This window comes from Phascolarctos cinereus, unplaced genomic scaffold (assembly GCF_003287225.1).
Source record: "Phascolarctos cinereus isolate Bilbo 61053 unplaced genomic scaffold, phaCin_HiC Scaffold_2;HRSCAF=192, whole genome shotgun sequence".
Classification (NCBI taxonomy): domain Eukaryota; kingdom Metazoa; phylum Chordata; class Mammalia; order Diprotodontia; family Phascolarctidae; genus Phascolarctos; species Phascolarctos cinereus.
In genome coordinates, this window is record NW_027555625.1 from 126,079,442 (window position 1) to 126,091,580 (window position 12,139).

At 35.8% G+C, this 12,139-nt stretch overlaps 1 pseudogene; it reads right to left on the reverse strand.

The window, feature by feature from the left end:
- Nucleotides 1-1,532: 1,532 nt before the first annotated feature.
- Nucleotides 1,533-1,894, reverse strand: LOC110207525 (large ribosomal subunit protein eL30 pseudogene; annotated as a pseudogene).
- Nucleotides 1,895-12,139: the final 10,245 nt, after the last annotated feature.

Below are 12,139 nucleotides of genomic sequence, written 5' to 3' on the forward strand. Positions count from 1 at the left end.
TCCCATTGACAATATTTTAGGTTCTAGAAAAAATGAGGTAATAGTCTTTCTGTATTCTTTCACATCTATAGAATTCTATTTACTTCTGGGCCCTAAGGTCTAGAAAGTATATTACAAACTATAAAGTGACCAGAAGAAAGCAAACCAATCATTAATGGGTCTTATTTCCATGACAGAAGTTTCCTATTTAACCTGGAGATGACAATATTTGGAGAAGGAGACATAATAATGGTCATCTTCAAGTGGCATATAGTTGTCATAAGGAAGAAGGATTAGACCATTTCTGTTTTGCTTTAGAGAGCAGAACTGAGAGCAATGGGGTAAAGTCTTTTTTTTAAATTTCATTTATTTTTAGTTTTCAACGTTCACTTCCATAAGATTTTGAGTTCCAAATTTTCTCCCCATCTCTCCCCTCCCCCTGCCCCAAAATGGCATGCAATCTAATATAGGCTCTACATACGCATTCATATGGAACATATTTTCACATCAGTCATGTTGTAAAGAAGAAATAGAACCAATGGGAAAAACCAGGAGAAAGAAGAAACAAACACACAAACAAAAAAAGAGATATCAAATAGTATGCTTCAATCTTCATTTGGACTCCATAGTTCTTTTTCTAGATGTGGACAGCATTTTCCATCATGAGACTTTGGAGTTGTCTTAGATCCTTGCACTGCTGAGAACAGTTAAGTCTATCAAAGTTAGTCATCACACAACATGGCTGTTACTGTGTACAATGTTCTCCTGGTTCTGCTCACTTCACTCAGCATTAACTCATATAAGTCTTTCCAGGTTTTTCTGAACTCTGACTGCTCATCATTTCTTATAGCATAATAGTATTTCATTACATTCATATACCACAAGTTGTTTAGCCATTTCCCAGTTGGTGGGTATCCCCTCAATTTCCAATTCTTTGCCACCGCAAAAAGAGCTGCATGAATATTTTTTGTACCCTTGGGTCCTTTTCCCATTTTTATGATCTTTGTGATACAGACCTAGAAGTAGTATCTCTGGGTGAAAGGGTATGCACATTTTTGTGGCCCTTTGGACATAGTTCCAAATTTGTTCTCCAGAATAGTTGGATCAGTTCACAACTCCACCAACAATGCATCAGTGTTTCAGTTTTCCCACATCTTCTCCAGCATTTATTATTTTCCTATTTTGTCATGTTAGCCAATCTGCTATGTGTGATGTGGTACCTCAGAGTTGTTTTGAATTGTATTTCTGTAATCAATAATGATTTAGAGCATTTTTTCATATGACTATGGATAACTGATTTCTTCCTCTGAAAACTGCCTGTTCATATCCTTTGACCATTTATCAACTGGAGAATGATTTGTATTCTTATAAATTTGAGTCAGTTCTCTATATATTTTAGAAATTAAACCTTTATCTGGTCACTGGTTATAAAAATTGTTTCCCAGTTTTCTGCTTCCCTCCTAATCTTGGTTGCATTGGCTATGTTTGTGTAAAAACCTTTTTTTTTTTAAACAAGTTATGGCCCGGTTTATTAAAGAATACTTTCGTATAGTTTACTTTTCACTGGTCTGTTCTGGCATGCTTCTAATAATGTCAGAATCACCTGGATCTATGATAGCCAGTGTACACACTGTTTAGTACTTCCCACATGCTGTACCCAATTCAATGTTATTGCCTCTGTAGTGATGTACGCCAGTTTTGGCCAACATAGTGTAATATTCAATGTCTGATTTCCTCAAGGCTGGGCAGTTGTTGGCTAAGATGACCATTTTGGCTTTGCCTTGTCTGATCATTTTCAGGGTCTGTTTGTAGTCTAGCATGTATTTGCTGCTTTTCATGACCAGCTGGAGCCTCGAGTTGATGGACTCCACCGACTTTTTCATCTTCTTTGAGGCCACCATCTTCCTGCCTGCTGTGCGGGAGGACCCTCAGCCTCCAAGATGGCTGGGATGTGAGAAAAACTTTTCAATTTAATGTAATCAAAATTATCCATTTTGCATTTCATAATGTTCTCTATCTCTTGTTATAAATTATAAATTCTTCTCCTCTCCACTAATCTGGCAGGTAAACTATTCCTTGGTCTCCCAGTTTGCTTGTAGTATCAGCTTTTATATCTAAATCATGAACCCATTTTGACTTTATTTTGCTATATGGTGTGAGATTTGGGCCTGTGTCTACTTTCTGAAATACTCTTTTCCAGTTTTCCCAGTAGTTTTTGTCAAATAGTGAGTTCTTATCCCAGAAGCTGGGGTCTTTGGGTTTATCAAATAGTAGATTACTATAGTCATTGACTACTGCGTATTGCATACCTAACCTGTTCTACTGCTCCACCACTCTATTTCTTAGCCAGTACAAAGCAATTTTGATGATTGCTGCTTTATAATACAATTTTAGATCTGGTATGGCTAAGCCACTTTAATTTGGTAAATCTTAAAGAGGTGAGTTTAGGTATGAGGTCAGGAAGACTTTCCTAATAATTAGAGCAGAAGTTCTCAAAATTTTTGGTCTCAAGATGTCCTTACATTCTTAAAATTATTAAAGACCTCAAAAAAACCCTTTTATGTGTATGGGTTTACCTATTTATATCTATCATACTATAAATTCAAATGGTTGAGTTAAAATACATATTTATTAATTCATTCAAAAGCAATAATGAACTATCACATATTAATATAGCATTATTATGAAAGAAAAACAAGATATATTTACCAAAAGAAAACAGAAGAAACTTAGTGAGAAGGGTGGCATGGTTTTACATATTCTTTAAAATCTCTTTAATGTCTGGCTTAATAGAAGACAATTGGATTCTGATATCTGCTTTTGCATTCAATCTAATGTGTGATGTTGTTTTGAAGTATATCAAAAAAAAATTTAGCCTGACATAAATACATATTTGGAGAAGGGAAAAATATTTTAATAGGTAAATAGCACCTTAGTGCTGTTGTGAAAATGGTTGTGACTTTATAGAGCTTACCCCAACCAAAAAAAAAAAAAAAGGATTTCAAGGACCCCAGTGATCCATACAGTATGCTTTGAGAGCTGGTGAATCCCAGCTATTCCAGAATGGAACAGACTGCCTTTGGCAGTAGTGGGTTCCAAACTCATTGGAAGGAGGGTGTTCAACTGTCTACTATGTTGTTAAGGTTTTTTGTTTGTTTGTTTTTAGTATAAGTTGGAGAAAGTTGCCCCTGAGAGTTCTAAAATTTTGTGATTTTGAGGTATGCAAAAAATCTCAGTGGTGTCTTCTACACCCAAAATTCTTCGATTCTATCAACATTAAAAAAAACAAAACACCAGAAAAAATGAATTCTTTTCTTTTGGATTATTCACTCTAGTAGGTAAACTGGAAAAAAACACAGAATGCAACCACATGATTTTATGAGTTCTACAAAATTAGAAGAAAATAGAAGATTTAGAGATAGATGGAAACTTAAATCATTTTACTTGAAAACTTTTATTTTCCAAATGAGTAACTTGAAATCCATAATAAGTATAGTGTCCCCAAGATCACACTAGTAAACCAAAGAACCAACTTCTCATTCTAAATCTAGAACTACATCAGCTATACCATTCTTACTCCATTTTAAAAAAAAATTCAAAGAATAGACAACTGTGTTTGCCAGGAAATGCATGTGTTGTTTTTACTGTTTCTAAAAAAATGAATCAAAATCTAAAATAATAAACAATTAATCAATTAATCAATAAGAATTATACATGCCAATTATATAAGGACAGTGATGAAGCAGTCCCTGACTTCAAGGAGCTTACAAATTTTATTAAGGTAGAATATCTGTCTTATTCCATGTAAGACCATCAGATGACCATCCAATTCAAGGTTCGGGTACCAGGTCCATATCTCTGAAACCTCAGTTTAGGGAATATTAGTGTCAATAGGAATGGGATAGGGATTTAGAGATGAGGGAACTGGAAAGGGGAGGAGGAGGATTTAGGGAGAATTAAGAGTCAAATTTTAAGAAGTAAAAGTCCTTGACAGTAAACTATTTGGGGGGGGGTAGCCACAAAAATTTATCACTGATTTGTGCCCCTATCTTCAATCACCTGGATGATTGCAATAGCTTCTCAGTCTCCTTATTTAGGGCAACCTCTCTATCCAATATACCTTCCACAGTTACCTAAATGTTATTTCTAAAGAGTATGCCAGAATATGTCATTCAACAGCTCACAAAACTTCAGTAGGTCACAATTGCCTCTAGAAAAGTATACAGCCACCTATGCTTCTCATTTAAAGTCCTTCACAGTCTGGCTGCAGACTATCTTTCCAATATTATTATACATTTTTCCCTTTAGTGCACTGTATGATTGAGCCAAATTGTGCAGCTTGCCAGGCCTGCAGCACACAACTCCATCTACCATCTATAAATGCCTCTGTATAGGCTGCCCTCCTTTCCTGAAATGCACCCCTTAGAATTGCTAAGCTTAAGGGTTACCTCCTATGTGAGGTCTTTCTTGATCCCCACCTTCAAGCATCTAATCTTGCAGCTCCACCTCCCCCCTCCCTTTTCCCCAAAGTACTTTGCATTTAACCAGCACATTTTATTTTATTTTACTTAGTTATAAGAATATATGTTGTTTCCCCTGATCAAATGTATATTCTTTGGGAAGAGAGACTATTTATTTATGTTTCTCACATCCCCAGATGCTAGCAAACTGCCTAGTATATAGTAAGCACTTAAGAAATGTTGATTGATTGATTACCACACCAACCACTGGGAATCACTGGCTTGGCCAATGTGTGCAGGTATAGCTTTGACTTTCACCTTCCAATAGAAATAGGTAGTTCTTGTCCTTCCCTTTCCTCCAGCCCAACTTTCCGACATATTGACATGGCTCAGCTGCTTTCAAATCATGCCACTGACTGGCTAGGGAATTATGACCTCAGTATCAGAGAAATGATGTGGTGTCAAGTGCAGATTTGAATAAACCATGCATTAGAAAATCCAAATATTGAAAGTGGGATAACTAAGTAAAACTCTCTCCCAGCTGTATGACAGACCTATAAATATGTAAATAAGGAGTCTAGGACTGACTTCCAGTGGTCTGTAGTAAATATATTGTTGAAAATGTAGACAAAAGTAGAGGATTTAAGTCCACACAGTGTTTTCTTCTAAGTACAACACTTACAGACAGATTTTATTATAATGTCCCGAATCTACTGAGCATTCAAATCAGCTAATAGTATTTTTAAATCACAGTTATTTTGGCATTTCTTATTGAAAGCAATAGAGAAACGACCAGAAGTAATAAATTTGTTTGTGAAAAGCAGCCTTGTTTGTCGCTGCGGTACATTGTTGTAACTAGGGTAAAATTACACAATAAATTTATGGCCTTTATTGTTGGCTATGGCCAGCTTTTCTCTTTTTTCCTTGGGCATGCTCATGTGTGTTTGCATGTGGCTATATGTTTATTTTTTAATCATCTCTGCATGGAAATAAAAAAAAGTGTGCAAACTAGGATAGGCTCAGGATATTTCCATGAATTACAGGTCACAGTGTTCCTTTGATTCACAGAAGAGACTCACTTCAGTGTTCTGCCAGAGAAACTACAGGGAGGGCATCTCTACAGGGTGCTATGCTGGGAAGTTAATGTTCTCTATCTGGTAAGGCCTCAATCACCTATGTCAAACAAATATTTGTTCTTTTAATATAGATATTGAAAATAATCTGAGAAAATTCATTTAAAAAACTGTTGGGTAGGGTTATAATGCAGTCACTTTAATCTATAGTCTTTTGAGGCTATAGTTAAATAGTTCAGCAAAAATGCCCAATAATCATCTTTCCATTTTGCCAATATTGGTTTCTTATGCAGTCTCTCAATGTTGCTGCTGATCAAAATCTCAGTTCTTATATGTTTTGTGACTTTATTAGTCACTTCAACTCTCACTTTTCTCATCTCTAAAATAATACTCAAATACTCTGACATATTTGTGATCTCATCATTTAGGAGTGCCATCCAATGACACAGATCACAACCCTTCATGCCTGACCATCCCTGTGTGACTCTTGTTCATGTTCAGCCAAGAGTTTGACCCAGGGATCCACACAGTGAGCTTGAAGCCTTCTTTGTTTTCTCACAACATCATAAAGGTGCCAGGGGAGCACTCTGGCTGTCCATCTGTCATTCCTAACTTTTGATATATGACTACCCCACCTTCTCTTTCAGTTGTACAATTCCTTGATGACTTCCTTTACCCTTATTCTTCAGAGTCACTCATCTGGTGCAGATGGTGCCCTGCTCAAAGCCACCATGTGACTTTCCATTGTGTTCTGTTGACACTCATCTTTATTGTTCAGCAGCATTGGTATTACATGTCATCTCACTGCCATTCAGCATCATCAATGTGATGAAATTTTCCCAATGAATCTAAGATATAGATGGGTACCATAGAGTTTCAATGTAAACCTACTCCAGAGCTATGTGATCATCAGCTTGACAGTTAGGACAGAGAAGTGAGTAAGGAAATTTTTTTTGTGTCCTGATACCATAAGAAAGCAATATACACCAAAGTGAATCAGAAAGATTCAAATGCCACCAGATGAAAATCCTTTAGGGCAGATGCTGCTTGCTGACCAATAAAGCAGACAAACCAAGCATTTGCATGAAAGAGACTGAAGCCATGAATACTTTATCTTAGAAATATCTTTAGCTCTAAAGCAATCTAGATGAAACGAGAAGAAATTTTGGAGTTTTTAAAAATCTGAAAATGGAAAAGTTGGGGAATATAAGGTCTTTGAAAATTTTCATTTTATATGAACTCCAGGAATTATACCTAATAATGAAACATATGACAACAATAGCATGAATATCCCAAATATTTTTGAAAAAGAAATGGACATACTAGAAGAGAAGTTGTAAAAGCCTTCCTTTTTTTGAGAGATGGGGAGTAGGGATGGAATTTCTGGCATAAACTCAACTTAAAGACGACTTATACCAAAACTGACATTAAAAACGTTGGGATTTGATATAACTGACTTGAAGGAACACATTCTTACATAATATTTTACAGAAAGCTAAAAACAGTTCAGAACTTGCATACAATGTTACAGACTGGTACCCTTGCTACCAGCATGCCCAATTAAAAGCATGAAATACCTACCATGTAAGAAAGCTTTTGAAGATCTACAGAAAATCATCGAGAAATTATATCAAAATCTAGTTGAAATTGTCAGTTAAAAAAACTTAGAGAATAACATTGTGAAAATAAAAGCAACAAAAAAGAAATAGGCAGAACAGAAACAAAAGTGTAACATAATCTTTAGGTAACCTTAATTAGCCAAACAGAAGTCAAAAGGTTAAGTAGATTTGAGGATTCATAGCAATGTAAAGAACAAAATAAGCAATGAAAAAATCAATTAAAACTTCAATAAAGAATAATGAGAAGCAAAGAAATAAAAGGAGAGCAAGACTCCCCCTCCCCCCCACCCTGCAAGGAGCATGTGAAAATTTCTTGTCCTCTATATCAGGATCTCCAATTTTTTTTTCTTCTTTTCATATGCTCTTATCAGTTAAAACAAAAGAATGCATATTTTTAATATGTTTGCATTTATTTTAAAATAATTTAGTTCATATATTTTGTTATACAGTAATTATATACATATATATATATATATATATATATATATATATAATATCCTACCTAAATTGAGATTTAAAAGCATGCTACAAAGCATTTTTTTTTCCTGGAGTGAATAGGCAGCCATTGGAATTTACTGAATAGGAAAGTGATCTGGACAGAGCTGCTCTTTAGAAGAATCAGTTTTATCAGCTGTATAGATGATGGATGGGAGAAGAGAGGAACTGGAAATAGGGAGACCAATTAGGAGGCAACTGCAATAGTCCAAAAGGCAGGTAAAGAAGTCCCAGATTAGAATAGTGGTCATGTGATAAACAGAAGGGGAAAGATGCAAGAAAAATTAGTGAAGGACAAATGACAAGATTTGGCAACGGATCTGATATGTGGTGTGAAGGATAGGAAAGTGTCCAAGATATAGCCAAGTCTGCAAACCTGAGTGACTGGAAGGATGTTTGTGACTTTGATGGGGAAAAGAGAGGGTAAGAAGGAGCACTTATGTAGTATCTACCATGTACCAGACCTTGTCCTCAGCACTTTTTACAATTATATCACTTGATTCTCACAACAACCCTTGTGATGAGTATTATTATTATATTATCTATTTTATATTATATAATATATTTCATATTATATATTTTATCTCTATATATTTATATTATCTATTATTATTCGCACTTTACAGTTGAGGAAATTGAGGCAAATAGAGGTTAAGTAACTTCCCCAGGGTCACATAGCTAATTAGTGTCTGAGGCAGAATTTGAATTCAGTCAGTCTTCCTGATCACAGGCCCAGCACTCTATTCACAGCCCCACTAGTTGTATCTTGTATGGAAGTTTTTGAGAAGGGTGAGTTTGTGGACAAAAATAATGTAAACAGTGCCTAAACTTTGCAGGTTGAGTCACTCTGTCCAAAGTGAAAAGTGGGCAACAGGGTGCTTACTATCTATTCACTGCCTTGAATCAACCAGTTCACTCTCCTCAGAGTGCCTGCTGAAGTCTTGATGTTATCTGGGGGACAATGATTGTTTATGATTGAGTAGGGATATTCTTTCCTTTTAAAATTTTTTTCAAAGAACAAAAGCCTATTTTTATTTCTCTCTTCCACCTCCCTCCTCCCTAAACTGGAGGAGGGAGGACTCTATAACAAATATGTAAAGTCAATCAAAACAAATTCCCATACTGACCACTCCCCAAAATGCACATGCCAGATGTACTTACATTGGAGAAAAGCTCCACAACTGAGGAGCTGTGGCAAGTAGAATATGACATCTTCCCACCCTTTGATGAACTGATCACATACTCCTTGGGAAAGACACTTTAATGTCTCTCAATCTCATTTTTTCTCCTTAAAATGAAAATACTGAATTACGTGATGTCTAAAGTTCCTTCCAACTCTCTATATATGATCCTACAATGTGCTCGGAATTACAAAGCTAAATAAGTGACCAAGCTGGAACTTGAAGTGAATGACATATAGTTCCTCAGGATAGAGAAGCTAAGTTCATCCCAATAATAAAAAAAAAAGCTGTACTGGCAGTTGGACAAATTATAAAATCAGAGAATTAAACCCATTTCTGGACAACACCTAGATGGTACCTTCCTACTGAAAGGTAGTCTTCCAGATTCTTTTTGACCTCTGCTTCTTGAAGACCAATAACAAAGGATAGTCTATTACTTTCAAATGCATCCCATTTCACTTTTGGATAGCCTAAGTAGTTAAGACTAATTTTCCCTTTATATCAAGTTTAAATCTATTATAACTTCTACCCATTGCTCCTAGTTTTGTTTCTTTTTTTCTTCTAGTGTCAAAGTGGGTGGGAATGAGTCTTATCCTGTTTCACATTATATTCTTTCAAAAACTTGAAAACAACCATCATGTGGACATTTTTTCCCCCTTCTCTGAAATAAACATACACAAGTGCCTGTGTTCAAAAATTGCCAGAATACAAACATAAATTTCATGATTAAATACAATGTAGTAGCAAAAGTATTGTTTTTTTAAAAAAAGGGATAGAAAAAAATTAACAGGGGAAATTCACATTTCCAGCTGCATGAGAAAGATCTGGTAGAGAATCTGTGAGTAGATTACAAGAACCTCTTGGCATCATGGGCTCAAGTTGGAAGGGGATGGGGGTGGATAAGCATTTACAGAGTACCAGCTATGTGCCAGGTACTGTGCTAAGTGCTCTTTACAAATATTATCTCATTTGATCTTCATAGCAACCCTGTGAGGTAAGTGCTTCTGTTATATTGCTTTTATAGCTGCAGAAACTGAGGCAAACAGACATTAAGTGATCTGCCTGTGTTCACATAACCAGCAAATGTCTGAGGCCAAATATGAACTCAGATCTTCCTTGCTCCAGGCTTAGCACTACAGCCACTGCTCCATGAAGACTACCATGAGTCAGCTAGGGCAAACTCTTAGGCTTGTTACCTAAAGAGTCACATAGATCACTGTGCTCACAAAAAGGGAGTCCGTTAAGTGGAGAAGCAGGTGTTGCATATAGTTCCAGTGGCCAGGTTCGGACAGTGGTCATTACTACCACTGAAACTGGAGATAAGTTTGTCTACTATGCCTTTCCATATAAAATCTTCTGCAAATTCCCCATTTCTCGAACATTCTGATGTTTCACTTGCCCTCTTTTGGATGTTTTCCATGTTGTTTTTTCTTTCCTAAATATGATATTTTATAGTATTTCACATGTGGCCTGATGATATAAGAGTATCACAGTCTTATTACTTTCCTTGGTACAGAAACTATGTATCTATTACTGATGTCTAGGATAGCATTAACTTTGGAGTTCCATTTTTCACTTGACTAATACTGATTATGGGGCAGCTAGATGGTGCAGTGCAGATCACTGGGTATGGAATCAGCATGACTTACCTTCATAAGTTCGAATCTGGCCTTAGACACATGCTAGCTGTATGATAACTCTGGGGAAGTCACTTAACTGTGTTTATCTCAATTCCTCATCTGTAAAATGAACTGGAGAAGGAAATGCAAACCACTTCAATATCTTTTTCAAGAAAAATCCAAATGGGTTCACAAAGAGTCAGACCTGACTGAAATAACTGAATAATGAAAGACAAACAGCAAAGTGAAGAAAGGACAAACCCTTCTTTGGGAGAGGGATTGGATTTTAATAAAGAAGTAACAAGTTTAAACCAATAGACTATGATACAGCTTTACTATGGGCTATGATAAATGGGAAACTAATTGCAAGTTATTATTTTTATTAATGATGATGATGTTAAATTAGAATTTGTATAGTACTTTAAAGTATGCAAGGCCCTGTATATTTGATTTGCACAGCAATCTTGTGAAGTAGATGCTATTATTATTCTCATTTTACAGATAAGGAAGCTGAGATTGAGAGAAGTTAAATGATGCCAAGCACCACACAGCTAAGGTCTAAGGTGGAATTTGAACTCAGCACTTCATGACTCCAAGTTCAGATATCTTACCCACTAGGATCACAGCTCTAAAACTAAAAGTCACCTCAGAAGCCACTGAATCAGGAAGACGGTAGAGCGGGTCAGAAAATTCCAAGCTCTCAAGATCTTCCTCCACAAAAGACATAAAACAGCACCTCAGGGCAAACTTAGAGCAGATAAAAATAAATAAAACAAGGGGAGGAACAAGGGTTCTCCTGGGACAATCAGAGATCTGAAGAAAAATCCCAGGATGAGGTTAAGTCCCTATGAAGAAGTCCATGCTAGGGACTACTTAAACAGTAAGTGGCAAGCCATGGGGTTAGCTGTGTTGGGAGTCTGTGCTGGCCCTAGCCACTGGAACTTTTACTTTAAATATCGAATATGAATATTGAAAGAAAATTTAAAAAAAGAACAATCTAAGAAAAAAAAACAAGGTTATGAAAAGAAAGTTAACCAGTCAGAAAAGGACATCCAGAATCTTAAGGAAGAAAATGACTCTTTGAAAATCAGAATTGAGTAGGGGAAGCCAGAGAAGTTATAAGAGATCAAGAAATAATAAAACAATGTATAAAGAATGAACAAATAGAAGAGAATTTGAAACATCTCATAAGAAAAACAATTGATCTGGAGAAAAGATCAGGAAGGGAAAACATAAGAATAATTGGACTACTTCAAAGCAATAATAAAAAAAAATCTTAATACAATAATACAAGAAATAATTAGAGAAATGTTTTTTTTTTCTGAAGCATTAGAACAAGAGGGGAAAGCAGAAATAGGAAAAAAAACAAAAAAAAAAGCAAAAGAAAACACACACACACACTCACACACACAACCCACTAATTACCACCCAAAATAAATCCTATGAGGACAATCCACAAGAATATTACAGTCAAATTCCAAAACCCACAGCTCAAGGATAAAATATTATGAGCAGCAAGAAAAAGAAAAAATTTACATATGGCAGTGCCACGATTAGAATCACACAAAACCGAGCACTAAAAGAATGCAGGTCTTAAAAGACTATATATTGAAGAACACCAGAACTGTGCTTCTGGCTGAAATATCATATCCAGCAAAGCTAAGCATAGTTCTGAATGAAAAAAAAAAGGATATTTAATGAATTGTCAGACTT